The sequence below is a fragment of the Pagrus pagrus genome (genome assembly GCF_965226575.1).
Source record: "Pagrus pagrus genome assembly, chromosome: 7".
Taxonomy (NCBI): Eukaryota; Metazoa; Chordata; class Actinopteri; order Spariformes; family Sparidae; genus Pagrus; species Pagrus pagrus.
The window spans coordinates 9,764,630-9,787,270 of record NC_140191.1 but is presented as its reverse complement, the minus strand read 5'-3'; the positions used below and the strand labels follow the sequence as shown (position 1 = coordinate 9,787,270).

General features: G+C 41.5%; 1 long non-coding RNA gene across 2 annotated transcripts; it reads right to left on the bottom strand.

Moving 5' to 3' along the window:
- Positions 1–5,015: 5,015 nt before the first annotated feature.
- Positions 5,016–8,352, bottom strand: LOC311259717. 2 transcript variants are annotated; one of them, XR_014622936.1, is made up of 3 exons: positions 8,203–8,352; positions 7,785–7,865; positions 5,016–5,355 (listed from the first exon to the last, which is right to left on the bottom strand). It is a non-coding gene; the product is annotated as an uncharacterized lncRNA (long non-coding RNA). The 2 variants fall into 2 exon arrangements; XR_014622937.1 differs by lacking the exons at positions 7,785–7,865; positions 8,203–8,352 and adding an exon at positions 7,157–7,299.
- Positions 8,353–22,641: the final 14,289 nt, after the last annotated feature.

The following is a 22,641-nucleotide window of genomic DNA, read 5'->3' as shown; positions in this document are numbered from 1 at the left end:
GTGATGGTGATGTATATCAATTAGTCAAATACATTTGTATGCTTACACGCTTTTGTCTGCCTCAAGAACATTAACTTCAACAATGGAGCATACCACCATCTTAGAATAGTCTTTGCAAGGGACATTTAAATCAGCCAGACAGTCATACACAAAAAATAAATCTGTCCACTTGAGAGAAACCATCGACACCTCGCAGACACATCCCCTTGAAATGACAAGTAGGCACCATGACACATCAAAGTGGTGCAGCAGGTGAGCCAAATCATTAGATTAGGCAGATTTATGGCTTCATGAAACTTGTTATTACCCACGGCGCGCTCCACTGATGTTTAGCCTGATGTCTTTATGAGGGGGCCGTTGTTCACCTTGCCCTGACAGACACTGTGCGATGATTAGAATACGAGAGACTCAATTTGACTCACCTCTCAAGTCAGACAAGCAGAAGTCTGTCTGTGGGCATTTAAGAACATATTTTGGGTGAGATGATGAGTTGAAGTCAGACATGTAAACATGTCAGATTTCAACTCAAATCAGATTCTATTGTAAGTGACAGTGTCCAAAATGAGCACGACGTTTCATTTTAGAAAAGTTTTGACTATTTCACATTTCCATTTTGCCCTCCTCTCACTGGTTAAAAATAGGCGAGGCTCAGATGAGAAAAGTTGAGGTCACGTACTTTGATGCTTTGGGTCTATGTTTCTTGGTTGGTAAAGCTGAGAAGACTAATGTAGCCCCAAATATGTTTTATAAAAAACAAAGTTAAAGTTACGTCGGTACCAATTGCTTCGGTAATGTCTTTTGCCCTAAGTTATTGGACTTTTCTTTTGCCTCACTCAACTTTTAACAAACCGTTTGCCTGATGAAGGTCTACTCCAAAACGTCACGAATAAATGTATCTTTGCAAGTTAATAAGATGTGCGTTCAACTCCACACAGCTGATTTGAAAGAAGCAGCCTGGTCCTGGCTCCGGTGTCTAATTTAACGTGCCAAAGTGGCTTCATCTTCGTCTTGTTTCATAGTGTGTTGTTCTTCTGCCACTTTTGTTGTACTAAAGGCAATTGGAAAACAGCTTTTAGGTCCATTACCGTCACTTAATGGACTGGAGTGTGGATCAGAATGGTTATTCTCTCGCCATTGTGCGACAGTCAGAGGTATTCGTTATAACTGCATGCACCGGACTGATGTCGGTAGGACGAATACATGCACCTTTACACTCCTTGTTACTTGTCAGTCTGATACTTATTCTGAACTTGACCTTCAATTGTTGATTTTCTAGCCTTGAATATTTACTGTTACAGAGATGATCAGAGAGACTGAGAACCAAAGTTCACATGACAAAAAGACAACATTTCACGTGCCGATAATTTGGGTTTTCTGATCCTTATGAGCTTTAGCGATAAAGTATCAAAACTCTTCCACCTCCATCTCTGAGAAAAGACTTCTATATAGAAACGGCACTGATGTCAGACAAAGATGTTTTCACCTTCTTTGTGCAGCATGCCTAGTTAATCTATTAGAGAAGCTCACGCCTATGGGTTTTCCGTCTGCTCACAGAGGCTCAACGGATGGATCGTTGAAGCTTAATTTAACACCGCAAACAATGGAAAACAGCCGCAAATAACGGCAGCCGTCATGAGCTTATCAGCCTGAGCGGGGATTACAAGGGAAATGAATCATTAACACTATTGCCACTTGAATGCGGCTAAAGCATGATTGGCAGGTTGAAAGCTGAGTGTTAGGAAGGGGGAAAGGAAATGGGTGGAGCTGTGGTCTGATACCCAGTGAAGCGGGTATCATTATCGGATAAGAGCTGCGGGAGGTCCAGCCAAAGTGACCCACTGTGCGCGAGCGGGAGACCGAACAGAGTGAAGGAATGGATGAAAGAAAATTAAAGTATGACAGAGAGAGAACGAGTAAACTGCGTGCCCACTACGCCCGGTTGAATCAGACATACACTGACACATAATCCAAAGTCCATGAACCAATTCTGCCCCAACAACACGCTGACAGCAGGTGTTGAATCGTAATGTTGCCTTCTTCTATTTATAGTTTACTGTTGGGGTTTTTGTATTAGCAGAAAGGCTTTGAGATGTGCATGGCATGGAGAGCACTGCAACCCCGCGCCCGCGCTTTCCCAATATGACACCAGGTAGATTTTAATGGCTTTATGGAAAATAGTGGGATGCCACGCTGGTGAAGGGGATTCTGGGTCATGGAGGGATTTGTTAAGTTATTACAGTGTCTGGTGCAAGGCCCTTATCGGCACCTGCCAAGTCTTTGGCGGACCCAGTGGGATTGCACTGACCCTGGTGGAAGTAATGGATATTAGAAAATCTTCCCACTGTGAGGAGGGGGGAATGGGTGACGGAGCAGGGAAAATGGCAGTGAGTGAGGAACCTCAAGGACACAAAGCTTTCGGTGCAGCAGCATTATAACCAAGCAAAGATCTCTTATTCGCAGAAGGAGGAGAGATGGAGAAAGCGTAGTGCAGGAAAGTTGATCTGATGTCCGTGAAGTGAGAAAGTGCTGGGTTTATTAAACTTTTAAAAAGACTTAGAGCGTTGTCTATTAAATAATTGATTTTAAGAAGTGAACTACACAGCTATGTCTTAAAATTGAGACATAAATGCAAACATTAGGGTTGAAGTTTGGTAGAATTTTATCAAATCAACTTGAGCTCGACTTTTAAACATTTGCAGTACACAACCAAGACTCAAACATCTGTTTTGTGTAATGTTTTCTTGCCGGTTTGAGTGGCAGTCTAATTAATGTTCACAACCTGTAGCTACAATCTCCAAATGATGTAAGCTGCGAAAGATATGAAGCGTTGATTAAATATAACTGCTAAGCCTACTGGCTTGACACACCTTTCTCTCATGAAATACTAGCTCAAAATACGACAGTTGTTGATTCAGAACTAGGATGATGAGCTTAACATAAAATAAAACAAAAATAGTTGATGGAAGTAGCTAAGGAGTGAGCAATCTTACTGTACTTCTTTCTCATCTCTGTAGAAGGATCCACATGTGCAGTGTCAACCATGCATCCTGGAAACAGCAGTTAAAATGTTTGATGTGACACAATGTTTGTTGCTTTGCGTTTATGACACACTGTGTCCTGCTTCTGATTAATTTACTTCAATAAAGAGCAAACATGACAATTAACCTTAGTCATTATTGTTGTTCAATAACTACTAATGAATACAATTATTTTTAAAAAGGGCAAGTAAAAAAAAAAAATCAACTTCGGGCAAGCAGATTTCTGATCCACTACCCCACTACTGCTGAACCGCGACAGGGTGATATTTCATTTTCCTATGCCGAGAACAGACACCCGGCCTGCAGAGACCACATTCAGGAGTAAACAACCAGCAGTTTCCTATTCACTTTAAAGAATTTATATTAATTTGCTTTGTCGATAAAAAAAAACAAGGGGAAAAGAATAAAACTTCCAAAAGATATTTGTCAGCATCAGCGGTTAGCAAATCCAAATTAAGTCTCCCTGGTCCTAGATAAAACCAGCAACTGAAGTTAGGAAGTATACTACATTTAAAAAAAGTAGGACGTGACATGTACGTCATGTCTGTAGGATTACTTAACTTTATTACTTAGCCAAAATTATTTATGAATGTGAAAAGTAAAAAGGCTGTTAATCAAACGGAATTACCATTTAATTTATACACTGAAAAAAAGAAAGGTTTGATGATCTCTGATCCGAGGGATGGGCAGATATTCAGGGGTCAGGAACCATACGGGAAAAAAAAAAAGCAATGGACTATGGAATTAGAGCTAATGGTACATCTCATTATTGATTAACTTGAATTTAATTTTTCCAAGTAAAACACATTTTCGGCATCAAACAAGCAGAAAAAAACTAAAATTTACAGTGTATTAAAATGACTCATGCTATCTCCATATTGCCCAAGATGTAGTCCATCTTTGCAACCTAATGAAGACGGAACGATAAGCGGTGACGACACACACGTCTCACATTAACAGGCCGGAGCCACTCACGGAGGGGCTGGCTTTCTGACAAGTGCTTTATTATCACAGGTCGCCCTTCCTCAAGGTCAAAACCACAAACAATGGAACTCATTTGCTTACAGAAGCACTTCAGTCATCTACCGCACTGTATGAACGCCGTTGCATAATGTATTCCAAAGCAATATGGCTTGTACATCTCTTTTGATTAAGCCTCGCCTTGAGACAAATCAGACGCAAACCAGGCCAAACAAATCAAAGCCGTGCATAAATGTTTCAGAGCTTGTCACACATCTCCTGTTGGTTCGCAGGAGTAAAATGCTTTTCCCTTCTTGCTTTTATGCGAATCTTACAGGCAGACACAAACTGATATCCAGTGGATGAACTGTCAGGAAGGAGGTAGGATCAAGTGACTCCTTACTGGGATGCAAAAATAGACCAAGGAGAAAACAGATTCTTTGGTGTTGTAGAGGCTTTAATGTTGGGTCTGTCATTACGCGTCCTGTGCGGATCTGGGCTCAGGGATGACAATGTTTAGAGATCAGACCTGGCCCTACTGCGGAGTAAACACCAGCGCTTCGGAGCACACTGCAAAAAACAGCCACGTTAATCATTCATCGGGGCTGGTAGGATAGTGACTCAGTGCAACAGCTTTGATGCAAAGCATGTTAGGACACAAGTGAAATCCATTGTCTCCATTTCTCACTTTCATACGCCATGTAGGGTACCGGGCGCAGATGGCAAACGGGTGCTGAGAAGGGGAGAAATAGTTTTGCTTTGGAGATTTCAAACCTAGAGGATAGAGGAGGATTTTTTCTGTCTGCACTTTCTTGTAAGGCGAGAAAAGGAAAATTACCCAGCAGTAAATAGATGAGTTTGATAAGGCCTCCTAAATATAAGTCTTATCTCTCTCTCAATTTGAAACAGCCATGGAAGAAATAGGCCACGTTGTCACTCAGGCTTTTAATTAAAAACAGAGCAAAAGACTGCGTGTGTGTGTGTGTGTGTGTGCGCGCATGTGTTCCCAGGAGAGACTAGTTTTAAAAACATTTATTCACGCTTAATTTTCATCACCTTAAAATGACCTTGATCTTGTAATACTCCTTTTTTATCCTCCCTGGATAAACTTGCCTGCACAAATCTCATTCACCCAGGGTGAATGAGACTGAGAGAGAGACAGAAAAGAGAGACACGGGGAGGGAAGAGGTGATGTGACCCCATGTCTTTTAATCAGCAACTCAGCTAGGCTCACATCACTATGGCAGATAAGGCCGCCTGTTGTCACGCAGGTGGAAGTAATGGCTGGGAAGCCCCCATGTCCGATAGCGGCTTGTCCGAATGCCGAGATGTGGACTGACAAAGACACGTACAGGGCCTGGAACAGAGAGGCGCTGTCAGGCCTTTGACTGATAACAGCTTGAGTGAGACGAGTGCAAGTGAAGAGGAACAAGTCGAAAACACAGAGATAACACAGTGGCCTAAATGCGATTATGGCTCATCATTAGTTTCTCTGAACATTGATTTGAGCCTTCTTCTGTTATCTGGGGCATGACAGAAAACAAAAAATAGTCTTCGGAAATAGCAATGGTCTAACTTGTTTAAAAAAGGAAACCTCTGGAGTGCCTCGGATCTTCCTTTTTTTTTTTTTCTACTAAAGCTGCGTGACAGATGAACTATTGAGCTTTGCTAATGAACAAGGCCCAAAAGTTTCAGGCAGATTATAGAATGGCATAACTTCTGTTCTGACTGTACTGTAGTAATTGGAAACACATCTACGTCCAGAAATGAAGTACTCTATTGATATCAGTGTCATGGTTTGGGGTTTTTTGGTTGGATATTTGCTGTTTTATTTTGTAGTCGTTTACTTTCGTTTCTTGTTCTTACCTTCTACTTCCTGCTCACCTGTGCTCCCAGTGTTCTGGTGACCTCCCCCCCCCCCCCCCCCGTTCCTGGTGTCTCTCCACCTGAACCTTACCCCTCATTAGTTTAGTTTGTATTTAAGCCTGTGTTGTTCCCTTACCATTTGTTGTCGTACTCACGTCAATAATGTTTTTCGTCCACGCGGCTCGTGTGCACCTGTGCCTGTTCCTAGGTCCTTGTGTGTTCCCGGTGTTCTGGATTCGTTCCTCGTGGTTTTCTGGTTTGTCTTTATTTTCTTTTTGTTGCTAGTTTTTTGTCATTTCATTGTTTGCACTTTTGCTTTCTGCTCTTTTACCAGCCTGTGTGTGTGTCGTGTCGGGGTCCTTTTTTGTAAATGTAACAATCATTATCATCATCATATTACTGTTATGGGTACTGGTATCATGACTTTGTAAACTATACTTTAACAAAACCCATCTGCATCACAAGTGAGTAAGTGTCCTTACAGTAAATTTAAAAAAGAAAAAAAAAAAAAAAACATTTATTGGAAAATAATTGCCCACCTTCTTGAAATTTTTGTAATCTATGGAATGTAAATACTTCTGGATAACAGTTTTTAAATTAAAGCCAGCATTAGAGAATCTTTGCTCCCGTTTCTTTGACATCTTCTGATAGCCGGCCAGCTGCTTTAAATGCAATTATGTTCCATGTCGTTAGTGTCAGCGCTCCGGTCTCAGTGTAAAACCAAATTTAAATAGTATGAAACAAAGTCAAGCCAAGTCTGAACAAATAACGGTTCGGAAAAATCATTTAAAAGTCAACACTTCTTGATTTTGTTGTAGTGCCGAGGACTCCCTCAGGAGGGATCCTCCCACTTTAGAGCTCAATTGTGTCGAGTTTCAAAACAGATGAAGTTTATGAAATACAGCAGAGTTAGTAAATTACAGGAGCAGTGCAGCAACAGCATACAGTAGAAGACATCTACTAAAAACCTTAAAAGGAAACCCCAGAAAGCAAAGAGTGAAATGTGCAACAAAACCAAGACACAATACTCAAAACACTTATATCCACATTCAATATAGCATATGCCACTACAAGAGAGCAATCCACAATTAATACCAATGCCCATATACTGTATAGACAGATGGCGACACCCTAACAGTAGAAATTAGCAGCCATCAGCGGCAAACAGATCAGTGAGAGCAATGAAACAACCAGCAGTGCTAACAGCCTCATATAGTCAAGCATACAAACACAGACTTAACGGAGCTATCGCAGAGCATTTTCTCACAGCATGCATGCAAGCAAACTCTTACCTCGTTGAAGCGAAGAAGTGCCCCCTGGAGTCTCAGAAATAAACCCTGTGGGAGGAGGTGTTGTAGTCCTAAACAGGAGCGCTCCTGTTCTGGCTTTAAGTGGACATTTGAGGCCCACAGCAGACAGACCTGAGCTTAACACGCAGCCTATATTACAGGAAGTGATGTGAACGAGGTGTGTGCAAGACAGCATGAGTACATCTGTAAAGTCTGTTTGCAGTGTTATCCTCTACAAGGAACCAACGTTTATAAATATGAATTAATATCAACTGGGCAAAAAAGATGTTAGCCTGATAACCACATTAGCCAAAACCCCACAACAGCAACAACCAAGGGGGTAGGTAAGCGGCAAAACAAAACTAACCCTGGCCCAAAACCATACTCGATCTTTATGAATTAACAGCAATGTATTATAATGAAATATCAAACAATGACCAAAAGTAAAATATACAGAGCCACTCAAAGACTCACACTCAATTTCAATGCTAACAAACTCTGGCATTTAGCAGCAGCAAGTAGCAGCTAACATTAGCCTACCAAAGTATCTATGTGTAGTATATAAAACACACAGCAAAGCACAAACAAAGGCAGAACACAGCCAAGGCATCACAAAAATGCTAATTCCTACCTTGAAAAGAGTCCATGCATGTCGAGCTATAACAGGAGCGAGAGCAGACCTCCGGGTCGACGCTGCGTTTTAGGCCCAAAGCTGATATGACAAATTACAGGAAAACTGGGTCACTGAGTGGTCGGCAGGATAGTTTGGTTCAAACAGTTATTCGCTCCAACAAAGCCATCCTGAAGCAATACAATCATACTGTTAGCGAGCTAGCTTGCTCAGGAAATGCTACTTGAGCAGCAGAACCAAAGCAACAACGTTGGCAAGGACAGTGAGAGCTTCATCCACCTTTTGGCTAGTTGTGTGATGCATATGGTCACAGGATGAACAAAGCAGTCTACAAAACACCAGCACAACTTTCTGTTGCATATGAAATGACACCTAAAAAAGAAATTGTGAGGTGCACACATACAATATTAAAATTCACCTGTTTGTGTCACATTTGTACAAATAACTGTCAAACATCATGGAGACACCAACAGCAGTCAGGTAAAGTCAAGTTCCAGGTCAGTGTGCACTCATTGTGAGCTGACACAGCTGATTTTAATTGTGCCTGATTGGACCTCCTCTCAGATCAGTGTGGGTGGCACAACTGTGCTTCATCTCCCACACTCTCCTCTTAGCTTTGTTCTAGCTGTTGGGCCAGCTCTCATTAGTACATAGCGTAGCATGGTTTCACCTAACTTCAACCTGGGAAGAGGTCTAAACAGCCACAGTAACTGAAAACACCTGCGTAGGATTGCAGGGTTTTTAAGATATAATATACCCTGAAAACAAAGTTAGAATCTCTGAGACTTTATTATTTTATACCTCTTGACGTTTATTTAGAGTTTTGCTTTTGCCTTTTTGTACCAGTTTACTTTAAATTTGCACTTGTGTTGATGAAATATTTGAAACCCGTTCAATAAACTAAATCAAAAATCTAACATTACACATGCAGAGTTCGTCACTTATTGAGGCCAAGTGTGTACTCAGACGGTATGTTCAACTTGTGAAGTTGTACTAATCTCTCTCGATCTCTCTCATTCTCACTCTTGGGATCAAAAATATTGATCTGGAGCTCAATCCTGATCCTCTAAACTTCTGAGGCTGTTCTGTATTTTATTTTATTTTATTTTTAAATAATGAATATAGCAACTTCTGATCGACTCCTACATTTCAGCTGATTTGTATTTGTCATTTTCCTTCAGCATTGTATACAATACCGCCCCCCCATGTCTTGTTTAAGCACCACCCACCTCAAATGTATGCCCCTGTTCCTCCCAATACAGACACAAATACAGATCATTTAGCTGTATACGGGTAGTAGTGGTGTCAGTCAGTAGCCTTCTTCTCCTGCTTCCCCATGTGTTCCTGTGTGTCCTCATTTGTGCTTGTCTGGGCGTGGCAACCTACTTCTGCTGACTCACCTGCACAGCTGATCCACTAATCAACGCCCAGCAGTATATCTACCAGCTCAGCTCTGCGGTCTCTGCCAGATTCGCCTGCTCCCTTCAGCGGTGGCCAAGAGACGCCCTAGTGTGAGTTTCATCTTCATACTCGTCCCTAGTGCTTTTCTGACTCTCTGTCTGCCTCTGCTTCAGGCTCATCTGTGGGTCTACTCCGAGTTGTCTGCCTCGCCCCAGCTCGGCATTCGACACCGGATCGTAGTAATCCTCCAGCATTGGCTTTTCAGTCAGCTCTCTCATTCCCTCTGCACCATTATCAATATCTGCAATAAATATTAAAAAAGTGAAGTCTCTGGTTCTTTATTTTTTTGGGTCAATTTAGCTAAACAAGTGGAGTACTCCAAGTGCTGTACTCGCTCATCCTTTGTAGCATCTCTACCCAGATGCTAGTATAAGATGAAATGGATCACAGTGAATCTACTGTATATGTGAATGTTCAGAAGATTGCAGATGCAATTCATAGTCCAGATTATATTGTAGGGCAGAGGGCACTGGGTGAAAATTATGACTATCAATAAAGCAAAATTATCTTGTGGGACTATGTGAAATGATGGTCTGGTACCATTCATGTGGACAGATAGTAAAAGTTTCTCATTTATAACAGTATTCTCCTCATGCTCTCTGTCTTGCTCGCCTTTGTTTTGTTCCTTTTCAGACTTTGTGCACACACAATCTTAAGAAATTTCTCATTCACATAGAAAGCACACATTTTCTTGTAGTTACTGAGGGAAGAATGAGCATTCATACCTCGCTTCATTCCGCAGGATTTTCCTTGTTGGCTCACTTGTCGGGACCCAGCTGCATCCACTTGTTTTCCCCTGTAGATCGGCACATCTCTGGTGTTTGCATGACACAGTTTGTCACACTGGATAGTTCCTCTGTTTTTCTCCTCATTTCTCTGTCATTTTCTTGCGATGACAAAGGGCCTCAGAGGCAGCTATTACCTTTTTTCTCCCTCCATTTACCGTTTGTTCAACTGTGCAAGCCCCATTGTTTTAATTTCATGCAAGAAGTAGTTTGGTGTTTTGGTTAAATCAAAAGTGTATTCAAAAGTGAAAGCTGTTCAGTTTTTCAGAGCCGGAGATGAAGGCGGTATTTATGTTAAATACACATCGTTTATCAATCAAATATTGCCTAGATTTTGTGTTTTTTGTGTGTGTAAATACCTAAACGAGGCCAGGATGCAGAGCTTAAACTAATCAGACGCCTTGATGTTTTGAATGTTTCATCTGTGGACAGGAGACAAAATTCACATTTTCATGCTTGCCGAAACCGCCCACTCCATATATCAAGCCACCGGGTGATCAAAAGTAGAGTTAATAGGGATACGGCACAAGGGGGAGTTTAATTACTAACCTTAAATACTTTCAAATGATGTTTGGGCTGATGCGGTAGCTGGAAGCGAGCGTCTGGCAGTGGGGAGAGGCCGGGTTTAGAGAATTTCTGAGTCAAAGCAGCTGCCTTATTTGTGTTGTGGGATTTAGAAAGCAACTGGAGCAGAGATCAATAGGGTGTAATAGGCCTGGGAATGAAATGATGCCAAAGTGTCCCATGTCAATGAATCTGCTTATCTCTGTCTGCCAAACTCCAGTCTACTAGCCCATGCTTACTCACCTGTAGATTACCGATAGGGAACTGGAGAGCCTGTAGGAGCACTCAATAAGGCCCGACTTCAACTCTGTGCCCTTGACTTATCTGCAGAGCCAGAGGTATTTCTCCTCCATGAGCAGGTGCAGATGTATGGCTCCTGCGCTGGGAGGTTATGGTAAAGAGTGTAGGGAATTATTTTTTGACTTCATTACATAGCCTAGAGCAGAGGAAGTACAGTGTCACGGGGGGAAAGTGCCAGGGGTGGATGTAACAGAACTAATCCTGGTCTAAGGATTATAAACTTGCATTATACAGTATGTAGTTTTTGCCAGCAACTGCCCCGTTATTTGCCCACTATGGTGACTCTTCAGTATGCCTATATACTAGGGGTGGAGTGGGTCATGGACATGTTAACAGCCTCCAGGAATACCTCAAACACTAGACTTTATCACAAATATCTACCAGGTATCATAATCTGTTACAAATAATTGAATTCTGAGTCGTAAATGACCTATTTTTTGTGTTAACTCCCCTCTCCTCCTTTCTTGCCCACCTGCATCACATGCACATACTGCAATTGCGTCTTTGAGGTTGTACCATTGTAAAATAGCAGGCAAAACCCTCTCCTGGCACAGTCCGATAAGGCATGTGAACATGCACCCTGCTATTCTCTTATCTCGCTGACATGCTCAAAACGCCCCCATGCCAGTGCCGAGCGTGACATGTGCAGCCCTGCATTATTAGTGTGATAGGAATAGGTCCTTTTTATTCAAGGACGTGACGAACATGGCAAATGCTGCAAAAAACCGAGCCGCCGTCGTCATCACTCTAAATGAGTTTTTCCTTCTCGGAGGAAGGCTGTGTGTGCTGCGGTTGGTCTGACTGGAAAGCCGATGGTGAGGAGCAAGGCCAATTGGAGACTGACTGACAGGTTAACACCCGTCAACCGCATGGAAGGAGCAGGTGCTGATCTCCTGGCCTGTCTCATTTGACAACTTATGGTGCTGATGGAGAGTGTTGGGGCTTGACTTGAACTGATCGGTCCTGATGTGGCCAAATATGCACTAGAAGGCCTCCGAATATATTTATTTATTCACCTTTAGTGCAAAGATCTGGAGTGGGGCTGTCTTGTGTATTTATCATCCTTAAAGAAATACTTCACCGCTGGAGAGATGGCCCTTTGCATAAAACCGGGCTGTCTTTATTTTGAATTCTCAGAAAACAGCGCAGAATAATTCACCCTCAAGCATTAATCTGCGTGAATCTGTGGCAGTAAGAAATATTTAGCACCGTTCTTTCATTCATTGTTTTTTGCCCCTGCCCCTTGGACTGTCTGTGCACACCACTGCCCTATATTTAGCAGCCGCTTGATGGGGATTGACGCAGTGCGACCCCACTGATGGACAGAAAAATCGACTTGGCAGATTTCACAGCCCCTTTCCTTTGCAACTGTACTTAAGAATTAATGTGAATTCTTCTCTGCTGGACGAAATTGTGTGAATTTTCTTTCTCCTCTCCATTTCAGGGGGACGAGGCGCAACATTAGAGCAGATAACACACTGAACAGTGCAAGAAACAGGTTTTGATTAAAAAGAAATACCAAGAATTGGAAAAAAAAAATGTTGTGGGGTTTTGGCTATGTCTAAAAAAAATGTGAGTCTTCCAGGAAAATTAGGATGGCTAGTATAAGTTAAGACAGTTGACTGTACTCTTCGTGTCAGTCGTGGCACACTTACAAAATGTGAAACAACAGCCCAGAAATCCGTCTGATAAAATGTTTCGGTGGATATTTGGTGGATATTAAATAGTGGAGCGCTCTGGGTACAGGCAAAATGGAGAAAAGTTCAACATTGTTAACTCACATATAAAAATTATAGTGATACAAATTTGGTTGAAAAACAGCCAAGTTCCCCTTTAAGCCAAAGTGTAAACCCTTCAACATGGCGAGGCCATGCAAGGCCACCAATCAATCAGCTGAAAATCTATTTCATTTATTTGTTTACTCATGTGTTTTCCTGTACAGCAGTTTATCTGTTTTGTTATATTACATTCCAGTTTGTATTCAGTTATACTTTAAATTCCGCAGGCTCACCAGGGACGCATTTCAAGAGCTGCTGTTTTAATGATGTTTGGTTTCATACCATAGACATTGCCCTTGTCTTTAATTAAACGGGTGACTACATTATGAGACTTTTTAAGTTACCTTGAGACACAACTAGACAAAATCTGCGGGCGGGGGAGTGGGTTCTATCGAGTAGCTCCCCGCTAAGTGATCTTAAACTACCTACACCTGTCCTTGGCGAGACTCTTGACAAATAAATGGTGACTTGGATATTATAATAGAAAGGCAAGCCGCCCGGTGTGTTATATTAAGGAGCCTGGCTGTGGATATCTTTTATTGTCGCTCATAGCTCTCTAGCAGGTTTTTAACAAGCGACCTGGGTTATTTTCTTCCAGCCTCAATGGAATGTGTGAATCACAGCATGAGTATTGACCTTGATAAGCACTGTGGGCTTCAAAGTCCCCTTGACTGCAAGTGTGATTTCTTACCAACGGTCACATTGTATATTTGTGTGTAACACAAGTACTCTTCTGCACTAGAGTTTACCAGTCATGGAGAAAACGTTTGTAAGGACGATAAAGTTTGAATGGCATCGTCAATAGTCTATTCATACTGGAGGAGTGAACATGGGATCAATATTCAGAAAATACAAAAGCTTTCATATATTGCAGAGAGATTCAGGGGGGGTTATCGTCAATGCAAGGGGTTTCCAGAAGCTAGAAGGGATAAGAGGATTTAAAAAAGGGATTTAGGTAACAGAAGATGAGGAAAGAATAATAGAATCACCGCATTACAATTCCTTTTTATACAGTAAATAAAAGCTGTGAGATAATAGGAATATGATTCAAAACAGCTTTCTCTTTAATACATGCATGTGCATGACATCAGTGGTATAGGTAGGAGATCAGTGATCTGCTGGCGGATTGCAAAAATGTATGGGTAAATGAATGTGATTTACATAGATTTAAACCAGGCAGCAGCCATGAATTATTTGCTCTTTGTACTGCCATTATTTGACATTGTATTACAAGACAGTGTAGACAGTAGAGGAAAAAGGGATGAGGTACTCAATCCAAATAACTCCAGTTGACTCCAAACCTACACGAAAGACCCATTGTAGATGAGGCCAAATGAGGCTCACATTGGAAACAGAGGTATGTTGAAGTGTCTTAATACTAATTCTCCGCCTGCTGCTTCTTCTTGTCCCTGGAGTCATACGTTATGTATGCAGATCTGTTTTGTCTCTCCAATCTGAACTGACTTACAAGTGATCAGATCCAATTTTTTGGGACCAGACATCACCTGCATTGGTTGCTATGGTAACAGCGTAGGCGTCAATAACTGTACGCTGGTGATCACACACTCGCACTCCCATCCCTCTGGGTTTGCCATCACCGTTGTGTGGGTGACACAAAAGACGCTTTGAAATCCGATATGAGCGGCCAGAACATCCAGACTGAGTTGCATTTGTAGAAATCTGTTCTGAACCGCATTTCGAACCATGTCCAAATGTGATTTGGATCCAATTTGCAAAAATCACATTTCATGCAGGGTTTTTTTTTTTTTTCGCTGTCCTTACTTCCCAAATTCAATCTGGACATGCCATAAAAATGGATTTGGGCTTGTAGTCTGAACATAGCCATAGTCCTGGAGACAGCCACTGTAAATCACCTCCATACTCTAACTGTCATCTGTCGATCTCTGAGGCTATGATTAGTCCTGGTCTGGCCGGGTTGATTGACTGAGCTACTTGCTACCGACAGCTAGCAAGAATATACTGAGCAGCAATAAGAGGTTATGCTGTCTTTTGGAGCTATACGGCATTTCTTAAAAATAATACCTTAAAAATGACACTAGTCAGTCAATAAAGTTCAAGCGTGATTATTTGTATACAGAAACAAAATGTCTTTTTTATGAACCAAGGTGATGTGGAAAAAAGTGCACAAAAACATCATACACAGGAAAAAGTACAATGTGTGGAGTTTTGGGCACCAAAACAGCAGTGTAACAGTTAATGTGAATGTATGAAAATATAGATCTAATGCTGTACAGCTGAAATATTAAAACTCTGAGAATGTCGATAATATAAATAATGCCCATCTATTTCACCGTTCACGTAATGATCATTGTAGCCGTGAAAGCACAGTGGAACAAAGAGCAGAACAGAGCAGTGTCTGAAGGCAAAGGCAGGATCATTTACTGTCCTTTTTAATCTCCAAACATGATCCCTTGCACTCATGTTCGAAGAGAGTATGACGGCAGTCACAAGGACATGTAAAGTATTAAGGCCTTTTGTCACGGCTGATCATGCAAACATGTTTCACATCACCATCCTGGACTGATTTCATGTCATACATTAATGTCCTGGAGCAACATACCATTGAAACCCTTTTCCTCCCATTCTGCCCTCTGCATTGACCAGCGTCATACAAACATGCACAAACAAGCAACTTTAAGGTTATTTAAAGGACAGTGATCAATAATGCTCCTGTAACTCCTACTTAATCTCCATAATGAGCTTTATTGCAGCAATTAATCATGTCTTACCAGCCAGTGCCTAGCCTCCCTAAAGAATGCTGGCAGAATAAAGGCCAAGCTCGACCGATGCTGCCCACAGCTGACTTCACACGGATCCCTCGATGAGGAGATCTTGATGTAAGAATTAGCCCGGCCTCTTGAGCTGGGCTGACAGCTCTTTGATTTTTCATATTGGCGTGAAATAATCCATCATGTATTTAAAAAAAATCCCAGACATGACCACCCTAAATGACGCCAATGTCTCATTCTTTGCATCATCTTTTTGAGCATCGTGTGAGGCTATCCTCTCTGTTTGCAGTGCAGCAAGTCGATTATTGTTGCACTCCCTGTTTAAAATAGTTAATCATTATGAGTATCTTCAATAGAAAAACACCCTGAAATAAAATATATATAGTAACTCATCTATAAAACAAAAAAAACAAACACGTTTCTGTCACGATACACTCCATGGATTCAGCGTTCAGTTTCCCCATGGAGCCTCATTTTTCCGAAACCACAGTAATTCTACTGAAGATGAAAGGTATCTATATTTGATTTTCGAAAACCTTTGTACTGTATATTAATTATTAACTGAGTGGAAAACTCATTTTGAATTTAACTCCTTAATCATCCACACAGTGCTTTTGTCCTGGATTTCATAAATCCATAAAAATCTCAAAATTTCTCGCCGCCGCTGCTGCATGAATAACTTATCTCCTTCAGACACATGTCTTTACGGGTCACACCATGCCGTTGTCCCTTTGATGCAAGAAAAGATTATCCCATGTCAGTTAAGATTATCTGCTTTTAGAAGGTCTGAAAATCGTCGCGTTTGGTTTGGCTATAAGGAGCCATTAAACGGCCCCAGATCTGTGAAATTGATGACACCGCCACGCAGCTTGATCAAGCCTTCCTCTTTGGGGGTTTTCACAAATGGGTACTCATTCTCTATCTGAGGATGGAAAACGAGTAAGGCAGGTCGGAGAGGTAGCAGGCGGTAGATGAGGTGGACGGCACGAGGCGTCTTATGATGAATGATTCAGCTGCATTTAGAAAACTATTGATTCTGTCCCGGGCCTAATAGAAGGTGATGATGGCACAGAGGTGAATCCATTACCGGGTAGGAAGCTGCGTCAGGTACGCAGAGGGCTAATGTGTGTCCTTTCCCATTTGTCATCACCGCCGTATACGCAACTGGAGGAGCACGCAAGTGTGGCATAACGGCTCGCTCCTGTCCTCTACAACCGCAGGTGGAAATGGGAGTATTGTCTATTAATCTCAACAGAAGCTCCGAAAAAAAAAGGCCAAAAGACGCTTTTAGCACTCCGCGTCCTCCCGCCTGAGGAATCTGCGCTTCAAACGCAGACAGAAACAAAGCAAAAGGAAACAAAGCAGCTGTCTTTCCACAGTCAAGATCCCCTCTGTCCTCATCTGAAGCACTGCTTTGCCAGCTTGGAGCAAAGACGATGACCCGACAATCAATAAGTCTTCAGGGAGAGCAGTGTGTTTGTGAACAAACGAGCACCTCTCATGACGGAGCACAATGCACTTTTAGAGTACAGCCTCAGTGTTGCCTTGGCCAACCTCTGCAGCGTGTCGAATGGAAATGAAATCATAAAAGGTTGAGTCTTGGTGTTATACAGACACAAGAAAGGACATTGTATGAAGAAAATGAACATCCTTCTAGTACTCTGGCACTGAAAGACTCTGGTTAAAAAAAACCATGTTTGACACATCAGTTTGTTATTGTTGGATCAATATTCTATTATTGTTCAATTATGTATAAAAACTGGACTCCAGACAAACAAAGCAATACATCACAGGGTCAGCACAGCAGGCTTCTGGTCACTGCCAACAAGGTTAAGGAGGTTTCAGAACAAACAAAGTCCTCTTGATGTGTAGCCTTTTGCTATTTCACCGGCATCGCCATAAGCTGAATTGCTTCCCTGTTTCCGTGAAGGTCTTGTGACATTTGATTAGAAAGCCTGTTGGAAGTTCCTGCATGCCTTTTCCTCAGTCGTTTGAAGTGTTTGCAGCTCAGTGAAACTGTATCAACAGCAGCTGTGACACCTCTGACGCCTTTTTCTTTTTAGAATCCAAAAAAGGGGTGTCGTTCCATCTTGAAATCTTTCGACTTACCCTTTGCCTCTTTGCTTCAGGGAGAATGACGAGCTAAAGATCGACTCCACATTTTTCTTTCCTTTGTATTTTATCTTAAAACACCTTTTTTGTTTCAGCACTGAATGTTACAAAGATATTGAATTATCGAGCTTGAGCAGCCTGTGCTTTTTAAAAAATAATCTATAATAGTGAAACATTAAATATCGCAACCATATTACTGGCTTTATTCATTTTGTATAAATGTCTGCATTATATGTTCTCGTGTGTGTTCTCATGTTGAGGTAAAGCACCATTACCCAACTACTTTACCCTTTTTCAACTGCCACATGGTGACTTGTGTTGGGGGGGGTGCACAATCTGCCGTGTGAATTGGGTCACGTTTTACGGCACTACGTCACGAACCAACAACTAATACGTCTTCAGCTTACTATGAGGAGAAGCTAGCTAGAGACCAGGAGGCAAAACAGTGAATCTTTGACTGTTTTTTAGACATTCGAGCTTGCTGTGCGTAATGTTAGCTGAGATATTTTTACACAACATTAGCATAAATCAAATACTTTTGTTGGCTATTTTTTTTTTATTTGGTTACCTGTTATCACCCGGTATTTATTGATTCGGAAGAGAAGCTGATGTGCACGTGTATCATCACCATTTTCTCAATCCACAATATTTAGCCACTCTCATGGTTATGCACAACAGTTCTTGAACGTGAACGCGAGCTTGTTAACGGTGCTCATGCAGTAGGGATTATAAAAATGAAAGAGGGTAATGTTTCAAATCAAGGAATCACACACTGAAGCTCAAGTTTATTGCAATTCATTACGAACCCAATGGTGGGTGATATTGTACAGTCTTACGAAGGCTCTCAGCCAAAAGCACAGCCGCTGATTGGTCTGAAAATGGAAAAACAATGACAGAAGATATTCAGCGTTGGGTTTATAGTTATGGATTTATTTTACACAGTCTCCAAAAATATACCACAATTTTAAGTATGTGTTGCAAAGCTGCTGAGAAGAGATACAATCGCACCAGAAGCCTCATTAGCACAACGCCATGGGCAAGAAAAGTAGCTAAGTCTCCAGTTTCCAGAGATATTTAGTATGTGGCAGATGACATATTTTCCTGTCAAGTATGGTGTCGTCAAAGTAAATGCAGTAATTTCACCAAAATCCTTTTAGTAATGCGTTAATATGACTTTTTTACAGCTAAAAGTGAAAAATTGCGGCGTTACCTCCAACATTCCTGGCCATTGAAGACAAAATACTGAAGAAATGAACGTGAATTAGTTCATTTTAATCTGTGCGAAATGAACTTCTTCTTGCAAAAGTGTGAATGTGCACAACACTGGATTTAACAGGACAACCTTTAAGTTAAATGAACTGATAAAATTTGCTGCAATTCTTGTCTGACAAATTCTGCTCTGTAAGTCTTGGTAAAAAAGAAAAATAAGGCCATGTTTTGCTTTGTGAATCATTTGTATCTGATGCATCACATGCAAATATTCCCATATCCAGGTTGGTACAAACATATATTCCTTTAAGGCGCCAGGAGACAGTGAATATTTTGACAAAAAGAATACAATTTTGGGAGAGGCGATGAAGAATAAAGCAGAAGAAAGATAAGTCCACATCACCCGAGTCATTACTATCATTACAGTCATTTTCTTTTCTTGACTCTAATTCCACATTCTGTGCCTTTGTGCAGGCTGTTCTCCTCTCTTTATCTTAACATGCAGCCGTTTGCTCAAGGGGATAGTATTTTTAGCTTAGGAAAAAAAAAATGTATGGAGCTTATTTACCGCCATCATATCATCAAACTGTCAAGAAGCATCTTTTGCCGACTAAACCTTTCGCATATCTGTGTACTCATAATTGATTCTCTGTTATATCGCCGGCAAAATGCCACCAAGATAACTCGGCACTGCAGCATGGATGGTATAAAACCCTCACTGAGGTTTTGATAGACTGTCACATCTTATCACAACTTTGAAACACTGAGAGGAAGGAGAGAGAGGGGGTGAATATGCACTCGACTCCTGTACCTCAAAAGGTGTTTCTGTGCTAAACATTTTCAAAGCGCTCTGCCTTGAAAATATCATTTTGTATTTTTTCAGGTTAGTGGCAACGCAAGGATTAAGTGAGATAGAGGTAACAACTGACTTCAAGCGACAAAACTTTGAGATTTAAAAAAAAAACAAAAGTACAAGTTTGTGTTTGGAACTTTCCGCGCCAGCCGTGTAGGGTGCAAATCAGAACTTCGGCTCGGCAAACACCAGGTAAGAGTGCAGACACACACAGCGGTGATGGCTTCTCATTAAGTAGGACGAGGGGCGCAACATTTGAAGCCATGAGATTAATTTATCTTATTTAGTGTAATCGACCCTTTAATTTTAACTCCTATTCAACTTATAATAATAATAATAATAATAATGGTGGCAGATATAGCAATTATATGCATTGTGATATAATGAGTCCCAATACAATAAGTCCTCATTTTAGACAGGAAGCTGCTTCTCGTAATAGGGTGATGAATATGCACTTTATTGCTACATACCGTACATCACAAATACAAATCGCGGCGTGCCTCGGTGGCCCACCTGCTAGAAGAGCATGCAGGCCATATACCAAAGGCTGAGCCCCCCACCTGCTTTCACCTGTCGTTATCCAAATAATGGCAAAAAGCCACAAAGTAATAATAATAATAATAAAATGTATAATAAGTAAATGCAAATTGCTTCAGCATGCAGAGAAATCGAAAGCTTGACGGAGCTGTCGTGCTGCTTGTTTCACTCGTATAACAGCTGCAGACGTATTAAAAAAATGATTCCTCCGTATATTATAGGATAAGTGACACTTTTAACACCTTAGTGATAATAATAACTTGATTTGTGCAGCACCTTTTTGATGGAAAGATGCAGCCCAACATCACTTTCCCCGATTCATACTTTCATGATAGCCGAGCCGTCCTTAAACCTTGGCTCTTTTTGTGTTTTTTGTCAACGCAATTCTTTTACAGTTACGAATGCTGACATCCTATTGTGGCAGCTTGGCTTTGAACTGTAAACTGTAACTGTTTATCCGAAAAGCCCTCACGATTTACACGCACCGTTAATGATTAGTAAAAGCGTGAGATAAAAATAAAATAACTCTCGACACCACGGGTAGAGGCTTTTGATGTTTCTTTTGAAAACTTGCAACATTAAAGGCATATGTTGACAGTGCAAGCCTGCGACGTCCCGCTGTGCTGAGACTGAGAAAACACCCTCCAACAAAGAACACCATCTTCCCTCAGCATCACCAGCCACCCTCCTCCAGCCAAGACTCTGCACCAGGCCCCCCGTCTCCCCCCCGTGTGTGCCAGCTTTGAACGTCAGCCGCACAACTCCAAGTCCCCAAGTCACATGAAATCACAAACGTCAACCGTCACATCACATTTTTATCTGGAAAAATGACTCTGACAGAGTTCTGCCGGGTCCTGCTAATCAAGCATGCTATTTGTTGATGTGCTACGTTAAAAGCAGCCAAAATCTGTCTTTTAGAATCAGATTTCAGTAGCAGATTGGCTTTTCTGATCTTTAACACATTAAAAGTGACTCCGACTGTAAAGCGCTATAATCTGTCTTCATTAGACTATCAAGCTTTGTGGTTTGAAAGTCAAATCTGGTCATATCTAGAACAACTGTTACAAAGTGATTTTCATGAGCTCACAGTCAAAGTGGGTACGGACACAAGGGAGCTTTAAAAAAAATGACCTAAATCAAGCAGTACCCCAAGGTGCCACAACGAGTGAGATGCATGTGGGTTTGGGGTGCAACTGGGCTGAAATGAATCAGAAGAGAAAGTAGAAATTCACATGTTAAAACAACACACTCACACACATCTCTCCCGAAACTGCACTCTCCGTGAGGCAACCTTTCACTCTGCTGGAAACCTGTACCTCTTTGCACCGCGGGGCATAACAAATGGCAAAATTACAGTGTGTGTGTTACATAACCTAAACCTGAGGTCCTCAAAACACACACTAACACCTTGCTGGTTTTGTGACAGCGAACCTCCGAGAAAAGAAACCCTGTGACCTTTACCCCGACATCCAGCCACTGACCTCTGCTTGAAAAAACTGGAGCTGTTCCACCCTGTGTTGTTTTTCTCCTGTGTGCCTCACAGTTACTATGAGTCACCATGTGACCTGTCAGAGCGGTTTAGGGGGAACTGAGCATACCACTGTCAGCCACTCTGCCCTCCGGGGGGATGAGGGTCTCTGTGCATGTCAAAGGAGTGCTGCGAGTCCACGAAGGTTGTTGATGTTGCACATGAGTACATAAGGAAATGTCACGCCCTCAAAACACACAGGATTTTCATGTGAAGTGTGTATTCATAGATTTCTTTGATCTGATGCAAATTAAAACTATGATGCCAGAATCCATTAGACATTTGTTTATTTCAAAATGTTCAAAATTGCATTGATTCATATCTTTTTATGTAATATTCATCAAATGCAGGGGAGATGAGAGAATATATAGTATTGAGATATGAAATATAATGAGAATGAAAAATCATTATTTACCCTGGAAACAGTTGTCAATAGAATTATCCCAAAGGTCTACTTAATTTTTTTTGCGTTTTTAACCACCATATCTCATGGTCTAACCTAGCAACTGAGCTATCACCATCTGCTGAGGAAGAACATAAAGTTTATTGAACCTGGAAGCACTAGTTGGTTTATTTTGCTTTCAGTTGCATCGTGTGGTCAAATGGATTTTTTTTAGCTGCAGTGGTGGACTCAAGATATTCGAGGGGCAGGGGAGGAAGAAATAAAAAGGGCACCTGCTGTATGTGGTGGGGCACCAATCCCCAGAAGGCACTTCATCATGTTTCATCTACCATAGGGGCATCCAAGAGGGCACTTTCACAGTATTTTGTGAGTGTGAGTGAGTTTTTGTCAATTTAATAAATGCAAAATTGACCAACGAACACTTCTCATGCTGGGAATCGCTGGTTTGAAATGCAGCACATACAGACACATTATTATGGCGCCTCCCATAATAGTAGTTTACTGCCTGGAGTTGTTTATCAGCCACTTGAAAGGCTGGAGAATACCAATGATTTCCACCTCAGGGAAAGTGAGACTG